The following is a 13,280-nucleotide window of genomic DNA, read 5'->3' as shown; positions in this document are numbered from 1 at the left end:
TCAAACTTTGAGAGATCTTGGAGATTTATAGTGATTCCCAGGAACTAACATATATATGGTCTCTTTCTGTAACGATCTACTTCTTGGTCCAACATGGGGATTTGAGACGGGATTCCAGTTAATGGAGGACATTCTGGTTAATTGGAATTTTGTTAATTTGAAATTATTTTTCCTTTAGTGTTTTCCCACAATTTTGACTCTAGTGTAATGATTGTGCTCAGTTATGTTTACTACCTAATAACTGCATCTTTTAAGTTTTATAAAAAATGAGTTAAATCCATTTCATCATATCTCATTGTATGTACTGAACTGATGCAATTAAAAACATGCAGTATTTGGAATGGTGTTTAAACCAATTAAACATTTTTAGAATAGTAGAACTAACCAAAATCCTGACAGAGAGAAGATGATATGTCAGTGTTAAAAAGCTAACTTTTCTGGCTCCTCTAGTAGGCATCATGCCCAGCCATGTGCCAGCTGCTAACTGCAGGTTGAGATACCTCATCAGCAAGTGTTATAATAGGTTGGAAGTGCAAGGAGAAGAAGGGATTCATTTTCACTCTTTCTGTATCTTTGAATAAAATGATTCACACTCCTCACAGCTCCTGTAAGTTTCACTAGTGGGACCTTTTAAAAATAGAGTTACTAAATCTCAGCACTGGAAACAATTTCAGTGGGTCACAGTAAAAGCCATCATACTTATGGGGAATGTCTTTTATATCTCTTTGTGTCCTTATGGCTTGGAAACCTCTGCAGAGGGTTAATTCACAATCTTCACAGGTAACCCATTCTATTTTAACTTAATTATTTGAAATTCCTTCCTTATTTAGAGCTCAAATCTGCTTTTCTGTAAATTAGTAGTAGTAACAACAGAGCAACAGCTACTGATGCTTGCATTTGTTGGGTGTTATACTTTGTTGCATCTAACATAATCCACTCTTGCTACTTTCAGCAAAAAGATTTTTTGAAACAGAGAATTTGATACTGATAAAATTAGAAGGGTGAGTGGGATAAACTATAGGCAAGACTTTCAGAAAATCTCCTCAAACAGTACCACAGAACTGGCCTACCAGGGATTCTAACATCTCCATCACAATCAGGAAGGGGGAGAAGGCAGAAACCTAGTTATTTCAGGACCACACCATCTCACACTTGACCAATGCCAAAATAAACAAAGAAAAACAAAGAAAAGCATAGCAAGCCCTGCACCTGACCTGTATCTAGATCTATCCAGCCCTAGCTCCTTCCACTTTTCTACATCTGTTATGGTCTCAAGAATTTGTCTTTATTTTTGTCGTTGCTATTATTGTTTTTCGCTCCTCTTTCGGGGGTACTCATGCTTTCAGGGGTGAATCATTCTATTTTACGATATTGGTGGTGGAACTGAATATAGGAACATCTGACACAGCAATTTGGAGATCTAACATTTTTTGTATGTCAAACAGATTCTTCAATTTTCTGCCAAATTTCAAATCTCTCAAAGAATTCATCAGAATACACTTTGTAGGGAAACACAGGAGATTGAGACAGATGAAAATAAACGTAATGCTTTGTTCTGTCTGCAATTCCTCTAAGGATTTCAGTCTACTCTGATAGCATTAATCAATTACATTTTATAACACCCTGTGGTATTATACTAATAAGCAGTATTATACTAATTTTAATTATGAATAAATAAAGGATCAACAAGATTAAGTGGATTCCCAAAGATTACATACTCAATGACAAAAGTGGGAATTAAACTGAGAACTCATTTTTCCTCATAAATATTCCACTTCTGCCAAGGAAAGAAGAGAATAGCTGATTTTTTCACATTAAAGAAAATGAAGATCACCACACTTTTGTATGTATCAGAGATGTACTTAATGGATTTGACAACCAGAGAAGATCATTTTTAACATCCTATCTCCTCTCTTTGAGAGGATAATAATCTTAAGTGAAACAAATAATTATAATGACCAGAAAAAATGCAGACCGAAAAAATGTTCTTTGATTGAGCTTGTACAACAATAATGGTTTTATAAACATCATAGGAACAAAAAAAAGAGAAAAGAAAAAAGTAAAGGATCAATATCCTTAAAATACTTCAGTATATATACATATATTTTGATGAAGAACATTGGCTCTGACGTAACATCTGTCACCAATCTTCTTCTTTTTGCTTGAGGAAGATTGTCCCTGAGCTAACATCTGTGCCAATCCTTCTCTATTTTGTATATGGGACACCACACAGCATGGCTTGATGAGCTGTGTGTAGGTTCACACCTGGGATCCGAACCCGCAAAACTTGGGCCACTGAAGTGGAGCATGAAAACTTAACCGGGCCAGCCCCAGTATATGTTTTTTAAAAAGAGGAAACCTTATACTTCACATTGGTTTGCACTTATGTATGATAACACAATTTCAGTTTTTGAAACTTCTGCCAATTTGTCAATGACTTCATCACAACTAATCTTTGCATATTCACGTTCAACAGACAATATAGCTAGATTTGTCACTCTATCTGTATTTGTGCTTGATCAAAGCACACTTTTTAATCAATTTTTACTTTGAAAAGTATTTTTTACATAAAGCACAGATACACCAATGAGAAAAGTCTTCAACATAAAGATATATTTGTCAGAAATTCCTGAAAACTTTATTTTACAATATATTCTACATTTTAAACAAAAAATAAAACCTCAAGTGGTCCTGTAGAACGAGAGAATAAAAGCAATGCAGGTTCTGTTTCTTCACTCCTTTTGTTTTTCCAGGTCATCGTGTTATGGCATTTTATTTAAAAACTTACTGTTTAAATGCAGTAGTGTGTAGTTTCACAGGATAGTTGACAAAAACTGTGCCCAAAGCAAGCTCAAGCCACTCCAAAGCATCATGAACTTATTTTTGAAACAAGTGTATGCACCTGAGTCCGTGTGCATCAGGGACCAATTATATGACTGGGTTTCTCCAGTTCTCTCAATGTCCTTTCTCCTCTTATTTCTTAATGAGCATGTGTCCGCCTGAGACACTGTGTTTCCTAGCCTTCCTTCCTGTTGATGTGATCATGCAGCTAAGTTTTGTTCAATGAGTTGTAAGCAAAAGTATCTGCAGTATGGTGTTTCTGGAAAGATTCTTTAAATGGAAATGGAGTACATTTTTTCCCCTTCTATCCTGCTGCCCATTATGCATGCCTGAGAACTGGAAGTTGAGGAGCTGGAGCTTGGACCGAAAAGAGACCTTGATGACAGAAGCCAAAGATCCAGTATTCTAGTAGAGTAGAAGAGTAAATTAACAGAAGCCTGGATCCTTGATAAATGCAGGGAGCTGCCATAGTGTCTTCTTACTGCTTACCTGTACCTTAAAGAAATACATGCTTTTGTATTTAAGTCACTAGTTTTAAGATCTCTGTGGCTCACAGTCCACTTACATTAACTACTTGATATTACCTCAAAAATACAGACCTTGACAATGAAATGTAAATTCTCTAAAATTATATTGTAATTTTAGGCATGTTTAGGTTCTGGGTTTGAAATTTGGCTACTCTGCTACTTATCAGCCCTGTGATCTTGGACATTTATAGTGAGGGAAAATTAATAGTAATAAGATTGTTGTAAGTGTTAAATGTTGTAATGCCAAACCTGGAATATGGTTAAGTACTCAGTAAATACTAGATTTTCTTATTTCAGAAAAAAGCATATACACTAGTGATTAGAGTCACTGCTCTCAGTAAATCTCCCATGTGCAACCAAATAAAATCTGATGCTGTGGGTTTTAAAAGACATTTTCAAGAAATCAAATCTAATTCATGAATGCACACTTAGAAATAAGCCTCAAACATAATTCTACATAAAGTGTGTCAAAATTGATGCTGTAACTCCTTGCCTAGAACTGGAAGAGGTCCCGAGGATGTTCAGACAGCTGTTCTGAAAACCATGTCTGTCTTGGCCACACATGGGAGGAAGGTGAGTCAACAAGACACCTAGGCAGTGAAAGTGAAAGAGGCATTCACATTCAGGCTCAGCACTCACAAGACAGGAGAGTCAGTGCTGCATTAAATTTTGCACTCTAGGCACCTCACTTGCCTCACCCTACTTCTAGTCCTGGTCCAGGAAAACAGACTCATCTAACCACAGGCAGTCAACTGCCACCTCTTTCCAGAATAAGATGTCTATTCTTCTTTCCCTTACCTGGTTTCCGTATATAGGAAAAGGGAAATAATAAATACTTGTAGAATGAGTGAACAAGTGAACAAACAAGTGACTACTGAGCCATAAATTTCTTCTTCTTCCTGCTTATATATTATCAGAAGAGTAGGATATACCAGAAAATGTTTTTTTTCACGCAATCCTTATCATTGTTGAATTTTTATTTTATTTTCTTAAATTGAGGCATAATTTACGTACAGTAAAATTATAGTACTTAAGCATATGACTTGATGAGTTTTTGCCTATGTATGTTACTGGTAACCACCAGCAGAATCGAGGTAAATGATATCTGCATCACCCCAAAAAATTTCCTCATTCTCCTTCCCAATCAGTAACTCCCCAAGCACACCGGAGGTCACCACTGTTCTGATTTCCATCCCTGTAGACCAGTTTTGCTTATTCTTCAATTTAATATAAATGGAATCAAAATATATGTTAACTTTATTCCTAAAAATTTGATCTTGTTTAATGCTCTTGTAAATGGTCTTGTTATTTTAAATCTCATCGAATAAATGTTGGTGCCGGTTTAAAAAAAATAGCTGATTATTGCATACTGACTTTGCATCTAGTAACTTTGTATTCATTTATTAGTTCTGGTAATTTATATTTTCTTTTTAATTTTTGTATGTATTGAATCCTGTCATCTACAAATAAAGAGATTCTTAATTCTTCCTTTCCAATCTTTATTCTTGTCATTTCTTTCTTAACTTTTTGCATTGGCTAAGAACATCTGTATATTTTGAGTAGACATGATTTGAGTGGATATGCTTGTTTTATTCCTGACCTTTAGGGGAAAGCAATCAATACTTACCATCAAATGGAATATTACTTATGGGTTTTTGTAGATATCTATTTCTAGATTGAAGAAGTTTCCTCTACACATAGTTTGCTTCATGTTTTTATTTGTTTTGTTTTTTGTGAAGAAGATTGGCTCTGAGCTAACATCTGTTGCCAATCTTCCTCTTTTTGCTTGAGGAAGATTGTCACTGAGGTAACATCTGTGCCAATCTTCCTCTATTTTATGTGGGATGCTGCCACAGTGTGGGTTGAGGAGCAGTGCTAAGTCTGCACCTGGGATCTGAACCTGCGAACCATTGGCCACCAAAGTGGAGCACAAAAACTTAACCACTACACCACCAGGCCAGTCCCTGCTCAGTGTTTTTTTTTTTTTAAGAAAGCGTGTCAAATTATTCATTCATTAAAAGAATTTACTGAACCCATCCAAGATGGCACCATGAGTAGTCCTCTTTGTCACTCCCCCTTCAAGTCTACAATTATTTGGACACTCATCGCTTAACAAAGGATATCCAGACAGCATCTCAGGATGTCTGAGAGACCCACACGACTACACATCGGAAGGCGGACGGACTTCCCTCTGGGAGGATGTGGAGATAGGTGAAAACTCTCTGACCCCGACCAAACAGCCTAGTACCTGCAAGTGGCTTTCTTCCAACGGACGCCCCCAGAAGATCAACACACACCTAGGGCAGGAGCAAGCACACACCAGAGGAGCGACGGTGGAAACAGGTGACCAGAACCCTACGTAAACCCCCCACAATTACTCCTAAATGCAGAGGGAAACTCTAGAGTTACACACCTGAGCCCACGGGCAGAGTCTCACCCTGCCATTGGTGGGGAGATCCCGCCTAGGGTTCATGGCACCTGGTGGGTCCCAGAGAGAATCACTGAGGGTACGGCGGCCCCCCCGGCTGCCACTGCCTGCATGGTGGGGAAAGGGATTGCCGGAGACCTTAGAGAGTACTGGGGCTGGGTGAAGCTCCAGAGTTCCGCCCGGGCAGCAGACAAAACTCTCTGTCTGCCATTAGTGGAGGGGTGACGCCCAGCATTCACAACTCGGGGAGAGTCCCGGAGAGAATCCCAGAGGGCGAGGTGACCCCCAGCTGCCATTGCCCTCCCAGTGGGGCAGGGGATTGCCAGAGATCTCGGAGAGGACTGGGGCTGGGTGAAGCTCCAGAGGCCAGCTCTGCGCCCTGGAGGGGAAGCTCCAGAGTTCTGCCCGGGCAGCAGACAAAATCTCTGTCTGCCATTAGCAGAGGGGCCATACCCAGCATCCACAACACCGGGAGGGTCCAGGAGAGGAGAATCTCAGGCAGGGCAGCAGCTGACCAGCTACCACTGAAATCAGGATCTCCGGCTATCCCCCAGTCAGGGCAAAGGGCTCCCCGAGTTCCTGGGGAACAGGACTGGGGCTGGGTGGAGTTCCAGCGACCCAGCTCCGTAGCCTAGGGGGAAACCCTACAGGCTCACAGCAGCCTTAGGGAAAGCCTCGCACAGCACTAGTAGAGAGCACCCATCCGGCAGCCACAAGGCTGGACACCCCGGGACAAAAGTAGCATAGCTAGGTGAGCTAACCACAGACTGTAGAAGATGCCAATAGCTCTGCTGCGACCCATAGTGGACAAGTGAGATTTTTGTGGGTGCCGACAGTGACAGAGTGGCAAATATAAGTGATCCTACCCCTGGCCACTGGAAAAGCCCATAACACTGTTGCAGACCCCAAGGAGGGAGCATGTCTAGGTGGGCTGCAACAGTAGGCAGCAGCAGCCTGAAGCCCCCCCGTGACGGCCCCTACAGCAGAAGAGGGAATCCAAAGGACCACTGTGACTACGAGGGGGGCCCAGGCCCAGTTAGCAACTGCGGATAGGGTTCCTGGTTGGTGCAGTATAAACAGCTGCTCCCCCACCACACCAGCAGAAACAAGTGGAAGGAGCAACTAAACTCTATCTCTATGCGGAGGCACAAATCTACAACATCAAGCAATATGAAAAAATACATTAAATCTACAGAACAGAAGGAAAATAACAAATACACAGAAAACAATCCCAAAGAAAATGAGATATATAACCTAAATGACGATGACTTCAAAACAGCCATCATTAAAATACTCAATAAGTTAAGAGAGAATTCAGATAGACAACTCAACGAGTTCAGGAGCTATGTCACAAAAGAGTTTGACACGATAAAGAAGAACCAAACAGAAATACTGGAAATGAAGAACACAATAGAGGAGATTAAGAAAAATCTAGATGCACTGAACAGTAGGGCCGATATTATGGAGGAAAGAATTAGCAATTTGGAAGATGGGAATATAGAAATGCTGCAGGCAGAGGAGGAGAGAGAAGTAAGACTAAAAAGAAATGAAGACACTCTCCGAGAATTATCAGACACAATTAGGAGATGCAAAATAAGGATTATAGGTATACCAGAGGAAGAAGAGAAGGAGAAAGGGGCAGAAAGCCTATTCAAAGAAATAATGGCTGAGAACTTCCCAAATCTGGTGAGAGAGATGGATCTTCAGGTGACAGAAGTCAATAGATCTCCAAACTTTATCAATGCAAGAAGATCAACCCCACGGCATATAGTAGTGAAGCTAGCAAAAGTCAACGACAAGGAGAAAATACTAAGGACAGCCAGCCAAAAGAAACTAACCTACAAAGGAACCCCCATCAGGCTATCAGCAGATTTCTCAGCAGAAACTTTACAGGCTAGAAGAGAGTGGAATGATATATTCAAAAATCTGAAGGACAAAACCTACAGCCGAGAATTCTCTACCCAGCGAAAATATCCTTCAAATACGATGGAGAAATAAAAACTTTCCCAGATAAACAAAAATTAAGGGACTTCATTGCCACAAAACCTCCTCTTCAGGAAATCCTCAGGAAAACCCTCATTCCTGAAAAATCAAAAAAAGGAAAGGGACTACAAAACCAAGAGCAGAGGAGATAAGTAGAAGGACAACAACAGAGAGTAGCAGCTCTCCATCAGAACAGATTAAACCATGGGACGAGAAACAAAGGAAATTGAAGAAAACCGGAAAACAAGACATAAAATGGTAGTGGTAGGCCCCCACATCTCAATAATCACTCTAAATGTAAATGGATTGAACTCCCCAATCAAAAGACACAGAGTGGCAGGATGGATCAAAGAACAAGATCCAACAATATGCTGCCTCCAGGAAACACACCTCAGCCCCAAAGACAAACACAGACTCAGAGTGAAGGGATGGAGAACAATACTCCAAGCTAATAATGAACAAAAGAAAGCAGGTGTCGCTATACTAATATCAGACAAGGTAGACTTCAAAGCAAAACAGATAAAGAAAGACAAAGAGGGACAGTATATAATGATAAAAGGGACTCTCCACCAAGAAGACATAACACTTATAAATATATACACACCCAACACAGGAGCACCAAAATTTGTAAAGCAACTCTTAATAGAGCTAAAAGAAGACATCAAGAACAATACAATAATAGTAGGGGACCTCAACACACCATTAACACCAATGGACAGAACATCCAGACAGAAAATCAACAAGGAAATAATAGAATTAAATGAAAAATTAGACCAGATGGACTTAATAGATATATATAGAACACTTCATCCAAAAACAGCAGGTTATACATTCTTCTCAAGCGCACATGGAACATTCTCAAGGATTGACCATATTTTGGGAAACAAAGCAAACATCAATAAATACAAAAGAGTTGAAATAATATCAAGCATCTTTTCTGATCATAATGCTATGCAACTAGAAATCAACTACAAGAAAAAAGCAGAGAAAGGTGCAAAAATGTGGAGACTAAACAGCACGCTTCTGAACAAACAATGGATCATTGAAGAAATTAAAGAAGAAATCAAATTATATCTGGAGACAAATGAAAATGAGAACACGACATACCAAATCATTTGGGATGCAGCAAAAGCAGTCCTAAGAGGGAAATTCATCGCAATACAGGCTCACCTCACTAGACAAGAAAAAGCTCACATAAGCAACCTCAAACGACACCTAACAGAACTAGAAAAAGAAGAACAAACAAAGGCCAGAGTCAGTAGAAGGAGGGAAATAATAAAAAGAAGAGCAGAAATAAACAATATTGAAACAAAAAAGACAGTAGAAAGGATCAATGAAACAAAGAGTTGGTTCTTCGAAAAAATTAACAAAATCGAGAAACCTTTAGCCAGACTCACCAAGAAAAGAAGAGAGAAATTGCAAATAAATAAAATTAGGAATGAAAGAGGAGAAATCACAACAGATACCAATGAAATACAAGGGATCATAAGAGAATACTGTGAAAAACTATATGCCAACAAATTGAACAACCTGGAAGAAATGGACAAATTCCTAGACTCCTACAATCTCCCCAAACTGAATCAGGAAGAAATGGAGAATCTGAATAGGCCAATCACAAGTAAGGAAATAGAAACAGTAATCAAAAACCTCCCCCAAAATAACAGTCCAGGACCAGATGGCTTCTCTGGAGAATTCTACCAAACATTCAAAGAAGACTTAATACCTATTCTTCTCAAACTATTCCAGAAAATTGAGGAAGATGGAGTACTCCCTAACACATGCTATGAAGCCAACATCACTCTGATCCCCAAACCTGACAAGGACAACACAAAGAAGGAGAACCACAGGCCGATATCACTGATGAACATAGATGCAAAAATCCTCAACAAAATTTTGGCAAACTGAATGCAGCAATACATCAAAAAGATTATACACCATGATCAAGTGGGATTTATACCTGGGACACAGGGATGGTTCAGCATCCGCAAGTCAATCAACGTGATACACTACATCAACAAAATGAGAAACAAAAACCACATGATCATCTCAATAGATGCAGAGAAAGCATTTGACAAGATCCAACACCCATTTATGATAAAAACCCTCAATAAAATGGGTATAGAAGGAAAGTACCTCAACATAATAAAGGCCATATATGACAGACCCACAGCCAACATCATACTCAATGGACAAAAACTGAAAGCCATCCCTCTGAGGACAGGAACAAGACAAGGGTGCCCACTTTCACCACTCCTGTTCAACATAGTACTGGAGGTGTTGGCCAGAGCAATTCGGCAGGAAAAAGAAATAAAAGGAATCCAAATAGGCAATGAAGAAGTAAAACTCTCGCTGTTTGCAGACGACATGATCTTATATATAGAAAACCCCAAAGAATCCATAGAAAAACTATTAGAAATAATCAACAACTACAGCAAAGTAGCAGGGTATAAAATCAACATACATAAATCAGTAGCATTTCTATACACTAACAATGAACTAACAGAAAAAGAACTCAAGAACTCAATCCCATTCACAATCACAATGAAAAGAATAAAATACCTTGGGATAAACTTAACTAAGGAAGTGAAGGATCTATACAATGAAAACTACAAGACTTTCTTGAAAGAAATTGATGACGACATAAAGAGACGGAAAGACATTCCATGCACAGGGATTGGAAGAATAAACATAGTTAAAATGTCCATACTACCTAATGCAATCTACAGATTCAATGTTATCCCAATCAGAATCCCAAGAACATTCTTCACAGAAATTGAACAAAGAATCCTAAAATTCATATGGGGCAACAAAAGACTGCAAATTGCTAAAGCAATCCTGAGCAAGAAAAACAAAGCCGGCGGAATCACAATCCCCGATTTCAAAACATACTACAAAGCTACAGTGATCAAAACAGCATGGTACTGGTACAAAAACATGTCCACAGATCAATGGAACAGAATTGAAAACCCAGAGATAAAACCACACATCTATGGACAGCTAATCTTTGACAAAGGAGCAGAGGGCCTACAATGGAGAAAAGAAAGTCTCTTCAACAAATGGTGCTGGGAAAACTGGACAGCCACATGCAAAAGATTGAAAATTGACCATTCTTTTTCACCACACACCAAAATAAACTCAAAATGGATCAAAGACCTAAAGATTAGGCCTGAAACAATAAGTCTTCTGGAAGAGAATATAGGCACCACACACCAAAATAAACTCAAAATGGATCAAAGACCTAAAGATTAGGCCTGAGACAATAAGTCTTCTGGAAGAGAATATAGGCAGTACACTCTTTGACATCAGTTTCAAAAGAATCTTTTTGGACACTATAACTCCTCAGTTGAGGGAAACAATAGAAAGAATAAACAAATGGGACTTCATCAGGCTAAAGAGCTTCTTTAAGGCAAGGGAAAACAGGATTGAAACAAAAAAACAGCTCACTAATTGGGAAAAAATATTTACCAGCCACTTATCCAACAAAGGGTTAGTCTCCATAATATACAAAGAACTCACACGGCTTAACAACAAAAAACCAAACAACCCCATCAAAAAATGGGCAGAGGACATGAACAGACATTTCTCATAAGAAGATATGAATATGGCCAATAGACACATGAAAAGATGTTCATCATCGCTAATCATCAGGGAAATGCAAATCAAAACTACACTAAGATATCACCTTACACCCGTTAGATTGGCAAAAACATCCAAAACCAAGAGTGACAAATGTTGGAGAGGTTGTGGAGAAAAAGGAACCCTCATACACTGTTGGTGGGAATGCAAACTGGTACAGCCACTATGGAAAACAGTATGGAGATTTCTCAAAAAGTTAAAAATAGAAATACCTTATGACCCAGCCATCCCACTACTGGGTATCTATCCTAAGAACCTGAAATCAGAAATCCCAAGAGTCCCTTGCACCCCTATGTTCATCGCAGCATTATTTACAATAGCCAAGACGTGGAACCAACCTACATGCCCAGAAACTGATGATTGGATAAAGAAGATATGGTATATATACACAATGGAATACTACTCAGCCATAAAAAAAGACAAAATTGGCCCATTCGCAGCAACGTGGATGGACCTCGAGGGTATTATGTTATGCGAAATAAGCCAGTCAGAGAAAGATGAACTCTATATGACTCCACTCATAGGTGGAAGTTAATATATTGACAAGGAGATCTGCTCGGTGGTTACCAGGGTAAAGGGGGGGTGGGGGGAGGGCACAAAGGGGGAAGTGGTGTACCCACAACATGACTAACAAAAATGTACAACTGAAATCTCACAAGGTTGTAATCTATCATAACATTAATAAAAAAATAAATAAATAAATAAAAAAGAATTTACCACTCTTTTTGAGGAATTCTTGATAAAGAATTAATGCAAATATTTAAAGTGTAACTTTGAGGAGTTTTGGCAAACATATGCACCCATAAGACTATAATCAAAATTAGGATAATAAACATTTATATTACTCTCAAAAATTTTCTCTTTCCCCTTGTAATCTCTTCTTACTTTCGCTCTTATCTCTAGGCAACCACTAATCTGCTTTCTGTCACTATAGATTAGTTTAGATTTTCTACAATGCTATATAAATAAAGTCATAGAGTACATACTAGGTTTTTGGGGAGTTTTCTTTGTTTTTTTTGTTTCTGACCTGACTTCCCTCATTCTGCCTAATAATTTTGAGATTTATCCATGTTGTAGACAAGTACAAATAATTCATTCATTTTTATTTCCGAGAGTCTTTTGTTGAAGAACATTTTCCCCCAATTTTTAGTTATTATGAAAAAAGCTGCTATGCATATTTATGTATAAGTCTTTGTTTGGACAATTAATGCTATTATTTCTCTTGAGTGAATACTTAGGAGTAGAATAGCTAGTCTCTCTGATAGGTATATATATATATATTTTTTTTAAGAAATTGCCAATCTCTTTTCCAAAGTGATTGTAGCATTTTATTTTCCCATGAGCAGAGTATGAGAGTTCCAGGTTTTTCTCATTCTCACCAATATTTTGTATGGTCAAACTTTGTAAGTTTAGATAGTCTAATGGCTATGTACCAGCATGTCATTTTAGGTTTAATTTTTACTTCCTTGATAACTAATGATGCAACATCTCTTCATGTACTTATTGACTATTAATATCTCTTCCCTTTCTCTCCTTCTGTCCCTCTGCTTCTCTGCCTCTATCTCTCTCTCTTTAGTGAAATAACTTTCTACATCTTTTGCTTTCTTAAAAAAATTTTGGTTTATCTTCTTATTTTTTAGTTGTAAGAATGTTTTGTATATTCTTTATACAGCTCTTTTAGCTGATATATATGTTGTGAATATTCTCTTCAAATCTTTTGCCTGTATTTTTGTTTCCTAAGTGCTGTCTTTTGAAGGGCAACACTTTAAATTTTGATGAAGTTTCATATTTTGTTTTTTTAATGTTTCCTAGCTTTTTTCAATGTTTCCTAAATGTAAGAAAACTTTGCAAACTGTAAGTTTGCA

The sequence above is a fragment of the Equus caballus genome, chromosome 16 (assembly GCF_041296265.1).
Source record: "Equus caballus isolate H_3958 breed thoroughbred chromosome 16, TB-T2T, whole genome shotgun sequence".
NCBI lineage: Eukaryota > Metazoa > Chordata > Mammalia > Perissodactyla > Equidae > Equus > Equus caballus.
The sequence above is the reverse complement of the archived record's forward strand: the minus strand, read 5'-3'. Positions refer to the sequence as shown.